Raw genomic sequence first — 11,938 nt, 5'->3', positions numbered from 1 at the left:
CATTATTACCCTCACAAGATCTTACAGAATAATCACCCACCCGTTGCCGCAGACACGCGCTCGATGGGACCCACAATTGATGATCAAAGTGCAAAAGTCACGCCATCTTATCCATCCATTTAATTAAAAGACGTTTTGGTGTCTCAACCCGATCCCTTTTATTAATTTATAAGATGATACAGCCTCATTTGCGAGAAAAGTTAATTAACTTTTTGGAGGCTGACATCATTCATCTAAATTTTTATTATTAATTTTAGCCGCTCTTAAAAAATGAACGGCTGATTATAGTGCAACCTCCGAAGCCAAAAAGTTTAGAGCAACTGTATAATCAACAAGGAAAAGATCATAAATTCATGGCCTAAACACATTTTACTGTCAAATCATTCAACCATTGTCGGACAATATTCAAATTAAGAGTGGGATTCCACTCATCAACACAAGTGGGAGCAAGTGCATCATGAGTTAACAGCACAAATGGCCATGGGGTCGATTCACCTCCCTCACTTTCGGCACGCCGCGGTTCGAAGACACGTCAGCGATCACGTATGGATGACGATCCATCTGGCGGAAATCAGAATGGACATGTGGCATTTAGCCATTGGTGGTTGGGGGTGTGGCCCCCTCCTAAGTAGATATGAAGTTTTTTTTGTTTTTGCCTATGATTTCTTTCTTTCTAAATTGAGAATGCTATCTCAAACTCAATGGAATTCCTATCGTAAATTATTTGATTAATTAATTTTTTTTGGATGGGTATAAATTTTTTGATTAATAAGACAAGATAATGTGCGAAAGTATATTAAAATAATTATTTTAAAGGAAACGATAGCTAAATTCCCTTGTTTTAGGCGCTGCTCTATCTTCTCTGTATAATGTCCAATAATGTCCAGAATCCCATCAACATCCAACCAAAACATGTTTAATCAAGGAAGGAGTGCCATCATCATTTTATAGGATTAGATATGCACATAAGAGAGATTTTGCATGTAGGCTAGATAGGAAGTTCAATGTATAAACCCTCTCCACCTTTCAATAAGTGCACGTCCATCAATGTGGAATGTATGATTACGAGACCGCCAACGCAAAAATCACAAAAATTAGATACGTTTGGAGAGGTAGTAAGAGTGTAAGACAGAGTTATCCAATAGGGCGACCCACAAAAATGCCATAAGTCAGAATCAGAGGATGGTTTATAGACACTTAAGTTTGGTGTAATCTATCCATCCCTTCAATCCAAGCATTTAAATAACAACCTCACGTCTAATAGAATTTTTAAAGGGTTGATAAGAAGAAAAGACTTTGTATAAAAGTGTTTCAACTCAAATGCTTACTTTTTATTCTAGTGTTTAAGTAGTGGGTTTCCTTTAAAAAATACTGTTCTTGTCTTCCTCATTTTTCTACTTGACACCTTTTCTTTCCACAAACATTGGCAAATTTTTAAGATATTTAACTCTTCTCCTTCAGTACTTTTGTTAGAGATTATAAACCATATGAGTTGAATATTCTGTTAGTGATTTTGCATTTTTATATTACATGTTTTAGTGTTTTGGAAAATGTTTTATCAAAAGCGTTTGGGAAAAAGAAAATGTTTTCTTGGAAATATTTGCTTTTACAAAAGGATGTAGAAGTGTAGTTGAAAAGATAGTTCCACATCGGATGAGAGAAAAGAAAGAGAAGGGCTTATAAAGCACTACCTTTTCTAACTCTTGTTGATTGCACATTGGGTTGAACCCATGGTTGGACCCGCGGGATGGTGCAACGCACCGTTCGCACACGCGCGTGCGCGGCGTGGGCAATGGGCTATAGGGCGCTTTATTGGCGCGAGGAGCGATTGGAGCCTTTAATTTTTCCAGATTTGATCTGCACCGTTGGATGAAGGTGGACCGGTCAAATGGTTCGCATGCCCATCAAGCCGAATGGTTCAGTTGGGTTGGGCTTTTCCCCAACGGTCATGTGCCAAGGGGGTGCGATCCACACCATAGATGGTTGATCTAACGATGACTGGGTTGGAGAGAGGATTTACTCAAACCAACAGTCACCTCTAGAATCGATCAGGACCATTCAATATCAATGGGTGCGATCTAACGGTCAGATTTCAAACATTCTGGAAAGGTGCCCTGTAGAGGTGTGCGCAACGTCGCGAGGAGCGATTGGAGCCTTTAATTTTTCCAGATTTGATCTGCACCGTTGGATGAAGGTGGACCGGTCAAATGGTTCGCAGGCCCATCAAGCCGAATGGTTCAGTTGGGTTGGGCTTTTCCCCAACGGTCATGTGCCAAGGGGGTGCGATCCACACCATAGATGGTTGATCTAACGATGACTGGGTTGGAGAGAGGATTTACTCAAACCAACAGTCACCTCTAGAATCGATCAGGACCATTCAATATCAATGGGTGCGATCTAACGGTCAGATTTCAAACATTCTGGAAAGGTGCCCTGTAGAGGTGTTTTTCACACTGAAAAGACACCAGATGGTCTATAAAAAATGTGCAAACTTCTTATTTCAAATAGAAATCGAATTGGCAATTCTGACTAACTTTACACTCTCTTCTACACTCCTACAAAAATCCCCAAGTATTTCTACATACTGTTTTTTCTTTTGTTTACTGTTCTAGATACTGTTTTTCTGCAGAAACAGAATCTAGAGATTTCTCTAAGGCTTGAAATTTCGGAAGGGCATTTCGGGTTTGATTCCGCTAGTGCTACGCGTCATCAAACATTAGTAGGGCTTCCCTACTAGGCTTCATTGTATCTTGGAGGCAATTCGCGGATCCCCTTTGCACACTACTAGTGGGGGCGAATCTTGTCTTAAGGAAAGTGATATCACGCCTTGAAGCAACAAGTTTCTGTTTTCTATCATCAACAGTACCCTCTACAACTTTTCCAACAATCTTAAGACAAGATATTACTACTGTTGTTTCAATGGCACTTTATTCAGTTCGTCAAATGACCCAAGACTTTGTCAAACTCGAACGTTTCGACAAAGGAAATTTCAAGCGCTGGCAGAAGAAGTTGCACTTCATTTTGACATCACTCAAAGTGGTCCATGTTCTCACTACTCTAAAGCCGTCAGCAAATGAAAATGAAACTTTGGCGGAGGCTCGTGCAAGGATGAAGTGGGAACATGATGACTACATTTGCAAAGGGCACATCCTAAATGCTATGTCAGATACACTATTTGACATATATCAAGGCATGGGATCAGCAAGTGAAATCTGGAATGCACTTGAAGCCAAATACTTGGCGGAAGATGCCAGTAGCAAGAAATTCACTGTGAGTCAATTTTAAAATTTTAAAATGGTAGATGATAAGTCTGTTATTGATCAATTACATGAAATACAACATGTAATTAATCAAATTCATTTGCAAGGCATCCTTCTTGATGATTCCTTCATTGTCCCGTCAATTATTGACAAACTTCCACCAAATTGGAAAGACTTTAGAAAAACTCTAAAACACAAGAAAGAGGAAATGTCTATTGAAGACTTGGCTCAATGCCTCAGGATTGAGGAAGAGTCAAGAATCAGAGACAAGAAAGAAAATGAAACTGTATCCTCTAAGATCCATTTGGTGGAAAATGTCAAGAATTCGAACCAACAAAGAAAAGGCAATTGGAAGAGAAACAAACACCCTGAAAAGAATACTAATAAGAATAAGAAAAGAAAGGGTGCTTGTTTCAACTGTGGCAAACCAGGCCATTACAAGAGTGAGTGCCGACTTCTTAAGGATAAGAAGTCGGGTGCACCAACAGACAAAGAAAAGTTTGTCGCCATGATTTCAGAGGCAAATATGCTTGAAGATGGCAATGATTGGTGGATTGACTCTGGTGCGACGATGCATGTCTGTAAAGACAGGAACCTGTTTTCAACTTATGAAACAGTTGAAGATGGAAGCGTGTTATACATGGGAAATTCGTCGACAGCAGAAGTCAAAGGGAAGGGCAAGGTGGAACTTGAGTTCACATCCGGCAAGCGACTCACTCTAACCGGTGTCTACCATGTACCAGAAGTTAGAAAGAACTTAGTGTCTGGAAGCATTCTCAACAAGAATGGCTTCAAACTTGTATTTGAATCTGACAAGTTCATTCTTTCTAAGGGGGTACTTTTGTTGGGAAGGGATATATGTATGAAGGGATGTTCAAACTTAATATCAATAAAGTGAATGTCTTTGCTTATGTTTTGGATTCTTCTTTATCTTTATGGCATAATCGTTTAGGACATGTAAATACTAGGAAAATGAATGATATGGTTAAGTTAACCTTAATTCCTAAATATGAAAATGACTTAGTAGATAGATGTAAAACATGCATGCAAACCAAGATAATCACTAAGTCATTTCCTAAAGTAGATAGAACTTCTAACTTGTTAGATTTAATTCATAGTGACGTATGTGACATACATAGTGTTCCCACAAAGGGAGGTAAAAAGTACTTTGTTACATTTATTGATGATTATTCTAAGTACTGTTATGTTTATCTACTTAGTCATAAAGATGAGGTTTTAGAAAAATTTAAGATTTATAAAATTGAAGTAGAAAACCAATGTATAACAAGCATTAAATGTCTCAGATCAGATAGAGGTGGTGAATATCACTTTCCTCATTTCTGTGAATCAGTAGGCATAGTCCATGAAACTTCTGCCCCTTATACACCACAACAAAATGGTGTAGCAGAAAGGAAGAATAGGACACTTACTGAAATGATTAATGCTATGCTTGTTAGTTCTGGTTTAAATAAAAGTTTTTGGGGTGAAGCCTTACTTACAGCTTGTCACATTTTGAATAGGGTACCAAGTAAGAAATCTAATATAACCCCTTATGAATTGTGGAAGAAAATGAAACCAAACTTAAGTTACCTTAAAGTTTGGGGTTGTAGATCTATAGTTAAAGTCCCTAAACCTAAGTTAAGGAAATTAGGTGAAAAGGGTATTGAGTGTATCTTTTTGGGATATGCTAGTCACAGTAAGGCCTATAGGTTCTTAGTTATAGATGTCAATACCATAATTGAATCTAGAGATGCCTTTTTCTATGAAAATAGGTTCACTGCAATTCCTAAAGAAATTGAACCTACAACTTCTGTAGATCATCCTTTAGAATCACAAACAGAAGTTGGTGAACCTAGTGTACAACCTAGTAAAATAAGAAGAAGTTCAAGAGATAGAAGGGATAGGAGTTTTGGCCCTGACTTTGTAACTTACCTGGTAGAAGGGACAAGGGAAAAACTCCAAGGTTCTGTCTTGTTAAACTTTAGCATAGAAAGTGACCCTCAAACCTATGGAGAAGCCATAAAGTCACAAGATGCTGCTTTTTGGAAAGAAGCAATTAATGACGAAATGGATTCTATCATGGGTAATAAAACTTGGATTTTGGTTGATCTACCACCTGGGTCTAAACCTATAGGATGTAAATGGATCTTCAAGAAGAAGATCAAAGTAGATGGGACCATAGAAAAGTTTAAGGCAAGGTTAGTTGCCAAAGGGTTTACTCAAAAACCCGGTATTGATTTCTTTGACACATATGCACCTGTTGCTAGGATTTCTACCATTAGAGTGTTGATTGCCCTTGCTTCCATATACAAACTTCACATTCACCAGATGGATGTTAAAACCGCATTCTTAAATGGTGAACTTGATGAAGAAGTGTATATGGAACAACCTGAGGGATTTATTCTGCCAGGCCAAGAGCATAAAGTATGTAAGCTTATCAAATCTTTGTATGGGCTTAAGCAAGCCCCTAAACAATGGCATGAAAGATTTGATAAAGTCTTAGTGTCAAATGGTTATAAGATACATGAGTCAGATAAATGTATATACAGTAAATTTAAGGGTGGCAAAGGTGTTGTTATTTGTTTATATGTTGATGACATGTTAATTTTTAGTACCGATATTGAAAGCATTCAAAGTACTAAATCATATCTTTCTCAAAACTTTGATATGAAAGATATGGGTGAAGCTGATGTGATTTTGGGTATTAGAATCATAAGACAGAATAATGGTCTTATTCTAACACAATCACATTATATTGAGAAAGTTCTCAAAAAGTTTAACCATTTTGAATGTTCACCCATTTCAACACCTTTTGACCCAAATATAAAGTTGTATCTTAATACTGGCAGGACTATCTCTCAACTAGGGTATGCTAGTGTAATTGGTAGTCTTATGTATGCTATGACTTGTACTAGGCCAGACATAGCATATGCTGTAGGTAAACTTAGTAGGTTTACCAGTAATCCTAGTTTTTCTCATTGGAATGCAGTCTATAGAGTTTTAAAATATTTAAAGAAAACTATAGACTATGGTTTATGTTATAGTGGGTATCCAACTGTAATAGAAAGATACTCTGATGCTAGTTGGATAACTGAGCGTATAGACCATTTATCAACCAGTTGGTGGATTTTCACCCTTGGTGGGGGAGCAGTCTCCTGGGCCTCTAAGAAACAGACATGCATAACAACTTCAACTATGGAAGCAGAGTTTATAGCTCTGGCAGCATGCTGTAAAGAGGCGGAATGGCTTCGGAATTTGTTATTGGAAATTCCGTTATGGTCTAAACCAATGCCATCGATTTATGTCCATTGTGATAGTCAGGCCACACTATCAAGGGCATATAATCATGTTTATAATGGTAAGTCCAGACATATAGGACTTAGACATAGTGCTATAAGAGAGTTACTTACTAATGGAGTAGTAACTATTGATTTTGTGAGATCGAGCCAAAACTTGGCCGATCCATTCACTAAAGCTCTTGCAAGAGATCTGGTGTGTAAAACATCATTAGGGATGGGGTTAAAGCCATTAACCAATAGTCACCAATGATGGAACATCAACTCAACACTTGAATAAACATCAAGTCTTGAGTTCAATGAGTCCAAGTACATCATATGGAGTGATTGCAAGCACTATAATCTGTATTATTTGCCATCCCAAGGTAAAGTGCTTGGTACCTGTAATGTTTAAAAGGAGAAGGCTGAGTATTTAAACTCTTAATAGGCTTATAACATAGTGTTGGAGTGTTTTAGTTACAGGGGCACTCTTGATAAGCCTACCTATGTGAGTGTGGAAGTGGTGCCGCTTCCTATGAGACCTGGCTAGTCTCTAGAGCGCTCACGAAACCAAGATATAGACACAAGGCCAGTACATGTGTCGGTTTTAGAAATTGCCCAAAGAGGTGAAATCTTGTGTGTGAGACGTATCCGGTTAACCAAATAGAATAGCTAGTTCAAAGATACGTCTACTATGCAATTCTGATTAACTTTGATATGTCCTCACTAAGTGAAGGTTCAAATCGAGAGATACCTTCATCTATGCATAAGATTTCCAAGCCTGATGAGAAAATTTTCTTTGATTTTGAAAATGGTGGGGGATTGTTAGTGATTTTGCATTTTCAAAATCATGTATATTACATGTTTTAGTGTTTTGGAAAATGTTTTATCAAAAGCGTTTGGGAAAAAGAAAATGTTTTCTTGGAAATATTTGCTTTTACAAAAGGATGTAGAAGTGTAGTTGAAAAGATAGTTCCACATCGGATGAGAGAAAAGAAAGAGAAGGGCTTATAAAGCACTACCTTTTCTAACTCTTGTTGATTGCACATTGGGTTGAACCCATGGTTGGACCCGCGGGACGGTGTAACGCACCGTTCGCACACGCGCGCGCGCGGCGTGGGCAATGGGCTATAGGGCGCTTTATTGGCGCTTTTTTAGGCGCACTTTGCACTTCGCACGTACGCAACGTCGCGAGGAGCGATTGGAGCCTTTAATTTTTCCAGATTTGATCTGCACTGTTGGATCAAGATGAAGGTGGACCGGTCAAATGGTTCGCAGGCCCATCAAGTCGAATGGTTCAGTTGGGTTGGGCTTCGGTTCGGGCCCAACGGGCCCATGACTCCAACGGTCAAAGGGTGTGATCAATTGGGTTGTGTCCCTTTCCCCAACGGTCATATGCCAAGGGGGTGCGATCCACACCATAGATGGTTGATCTAACGATGACTGGGTTGGAGAGAGGATTTACTCAAACCAACAGTCACCTCTAGAATCGATCAGGACCATTCAATATCAATGGGTGCGATCTAACGGTCAGATTTCAAACATTCTGGAAAGGTGCCCTGTAGAGGTGTTTTTCACACTGAAAAGACACCAGATGGTCTATAAAAAATGTGCAAACTTCTTATTTCAAATAGAAATCGAATTGGCAATTCTGACTAACTTTACACTCTCTTCTACACTCCTACAAAAATCCCCAAGTATTTCTACATACTGTTTTTTCTTTTGTTTACTGTTCTAGATACTGTTTTTCTGCAGAAACAGAATCTAGAGATTTCTCTAAGGCTTGAAATTTCGGAAGGGCATTTCGGGTTTGATTCCGCTAGTGCTACGCGTCATCAAACATTAGTAGGGCTTCCCTACTAGGCTTCATTGTATCTTGGAGGCAATTCGCGGATCCCCTTTGCACACTACTAGTGGGGGCGAATCTTGTCTTAAGGAAAGTGATATCACGCCTTGAAGCAACAAGTTTCTGTTTTCTATCATCAACAGTACCCTCTACAACTTTTCCAACATATTCTATTAGTACTTAAATTAGGTTTAAGTATAGGAAAAGACAAACCAAAAGGCCAGGGGGTGGTTATCATTTCCCTTTCCATTTTTATTTCGTACTACCCTATTTTGATTATGGCACTATTCACTTTTGTTTTACACTTTTTAATTAGCATTTCACAGCTGTTAATACGTAAGCCGCATCAACAACCGATAAAAAAAAGGTGTAAAAGAAAGTGAATGATCAAAGCATAATAGTCTGGATATCAATCGCAGTAAAAAAACACTAGAGTAAAATGATAAGGCATGAACTCTGTTGAAAATATCAACTCGATCCACCTAAGCTTCTTCCACGTGCTTGCACATTTAGGCCCAGTTCGTTTGAGATTATGACAACCGATGGTGAGCCCCAAACTGATTATTGGACTCAAAAAGATGGCATCAATGGTTGAGATTATGGCAACCGATGGTGAGCCCCGAACTGATCAATGGACTCACTGATTATTGGACTCAAAATTACATTTAATTTTGAGTCCAATAATCAGTTCGGGGCTCACCATCGGTTAGACTAGGATTATCCGATAAAGATGGCATCAATGGAAAGTGGCAGGACATGTCATCACTAGTTGAATCAACGGATCAGATCGAATCCACATAGAACATGTTGCGCCCAGAAGTATCAGTTAGGAAAGAGCCAAACGGTCACCAGTTTTTTAACATATTTTTCATTAAAGATGCTCAATGCATACTACAACATGACTACCCAATTAATATTCTATTTGAATAGTTTAATAATGGGGACTGATATTCACAACACTGTATTTTTATAATGGCTCTACTCTGTTTTACACTACAAAAATCAACGGCTTAGCTCTTCTTCGGTGAACCCTAAAATATGGCTTGATGAATAGACGGGATTCGGGAATGAGTCAGACTTGTGCTCGCCAGCTGTCTTTGGCTCCTGATATTTGCTCTATCATGTTTTGATGACACAAACTCACATTGTCCTATATTAGAACTTCGGGAATTGCTAGCATCCATCGCATAAGGCATTTCGAGGCTGGTCTGTCTCATTTGAGACCAGCCAGATCGTGAATGGAGACAAAAGCTGTAGTCTTCATTCACGAGGTGGCTGATCTGACATGCGACAGAGCAGCTGCGAAATGCCTTTTGTGATGGACCCTAAGCAAATCCCTAGTAGTTCACCATCTGTGAAAAGCTATTACAGTTCCCAAAATTCTCAGCATCCCATTAGAAAGGAAAAGACAAGGTGAGTTGGTGCCGTAATCAAAACATGATTGTGCAATATACACAGCACTGTCTTTTTAGCCCTTTGTTTTTACAAAAATGGGTGAGGGTATATGCTTTGATCAAGCGAAAACTATAGTAACCAAAATCGATGGCACATCGGCATGGTGGGCCAGCATTTCACAATGTAAATGTGCCACGTGTACAAAGAGAGACAGCGTGGCATGGGATATGCTGTTTATTATGCTTTGACTACATTGTAAGCATCTTTTCGGGGTGTAGAGATAAAATCGCACGTGACGTGGCGAGAGATTCGCCTTAGTTATCCGAATTAGTTAAAAATGAATATGTGCAGAGAGGTTGTTATTATTAAAATGAGGATAATAAGGAATCTATAGTTTTCATTTACTCCCTTGTTATCATCTTTCTTCTTGGCATTTGATGCTGCTCGGCTTCAGCATTTCAGGTTTTCTTCATGGGTCCACAGGAAAAACATACAAAAGAACTTGAGGCTTCCAAGTAGGATCCATTTGTCTTTTTATATACCATGAATCTCTTCTAAAAACAAGTCCACATGCATTGGAATTAGGACGACATGTGGGTCTCATGTATGGTACTCCTTATGGGACTCGTATGAGTTGGAGTTGTACAATCTTTATGCAATTCACTCCCTATATACAGGAGTTGGAGTTGCTCAAGTGAGTGTGCAACACACCGTACAAATAAGAAATATAGGAGAAGATGCCGACAATCTGAATAAATGTGATTGCAATCTCTTCCTCTCCTTCGTCCTTCTCACATCCTTTTCCCCGTTAGCAAAGATCTTTTCCGCCTTGTCCATGACTGCCGACAATCTGAATAAATGTGATTGCAATCTCTTTCTCCTTCGTCCCTCTCACATCCTTTTTCCCATTAGCAAAGATCTTTTTGCCTTATCCATGACTAATTTAGGCCCTGTTTGTTTAAGATTTTGACTGTGAGTGCCAAACCTATTATTGGAGTCAAAATTAGGTTTCATAATCTTAAACGAACAGGGACTTACTGTACGCTGCAAGAGCCCCTCAAATTATATCCAACGAAATCCGAAATTTCGGGTTTCGGTCGAGACCGAAACCGAAATTGTGTCAAGTCGAAACATTACATAATTTCGATCGAAATTTCTTTATCCCCGAAATTTAAGAAATATCTGTAAAAAATCTAAATTTTATTCGTTATTTTAATAGCCGAAATTTTGTACGGGATAAAATATTACTTTTTCTATTTCCATGGATTTCGAAAGAAATTTCAAAATTTCAAACCGAAACGCATTCTGAAACCGAAATTTAAAACCTTGATTAAATCTAGTTGGCAACAAAATATTTGGATCATCAATTAATTATGGTAAGACACAAAAATGGCCTCGTGAGTTTGAAAACAGCCAATTACTCCAAAAGCTACACTACTAGAGTTTGTGTTATTTAATCAGGGTCAGCCTCTCTTTTGGGTTTAAAGTACACGTGGACTTTTTAAGATCAAGGAGTTGTGTGGGGTCGAGGACACTCTGAGACAATGGCTCTGATACCAAACCTCTCGTCAATTTGACTTTAGTCTTTATTATCCAAACGAAATATCGTTTTGGAAGTGTCTTACTATTTTGTTTTGGCCAGCTAAAACGGCTGCGTGGAGTTCTAAGGGCGTTTCCCATGCACCTAAAATTATCCAAATTGGTTCTGTCCCTTTTATTATTAAAATTAAGAAAAGACACGTGTCGGGCGGCTATCGAGCTTACTTAGCATCATGCCGTCTAGTCTTGGGCTATACATTATCCTGGGCCCATCCGTCTTAATCATTTGGGCTTTGGCTGATGATCTCGTTTTCTTGCTCTATGAATTAAGATAAAACAAAACTCTTTTGATGACGTGGCAACCTCGCAATGCTTGTGTTTGTCGTTTTGTTCTTAACAGCCGTGAGGGCCACACGCCTCGCTCACTTCCTCGTTCCCTTCCGTTCCGTTCTATCGGCTGTTAGTACTACTGCAGTCTTTGCAGTATAGCAGTTGACCGATATTTATGGAGGCGTGACAAACATTATTTTACTTTTAAGAATGGTTATGATAAATTCGCACCCATTTTAAGATGATTCACACCCATTTATGATAAATTCGCACCCATTTTAGGATGATTCACA

The sequence above is a fragment of the Tasmannia lanceolata genome, unplaced genomic scaffold, assembly GCF_043159265.1.
Source record: "Tasmannia lanceolata isolate RefF3 unplaced genomic scaffold, GAP_Taslan_0.1 ptg000007l, whole genome shotgun sequence".
Lineage (NCBI taxonomy): Eukaryota > Viridiplantae > Streptophyta > Magnoliopsida > Canellales > Winteraceae > Tasmannia > Tasmannia lanceolata.
The sequence above is the reverse complement of the archived record's forward strand: the minus strand, read 5'-3'. Positions refer to the sequence as shown.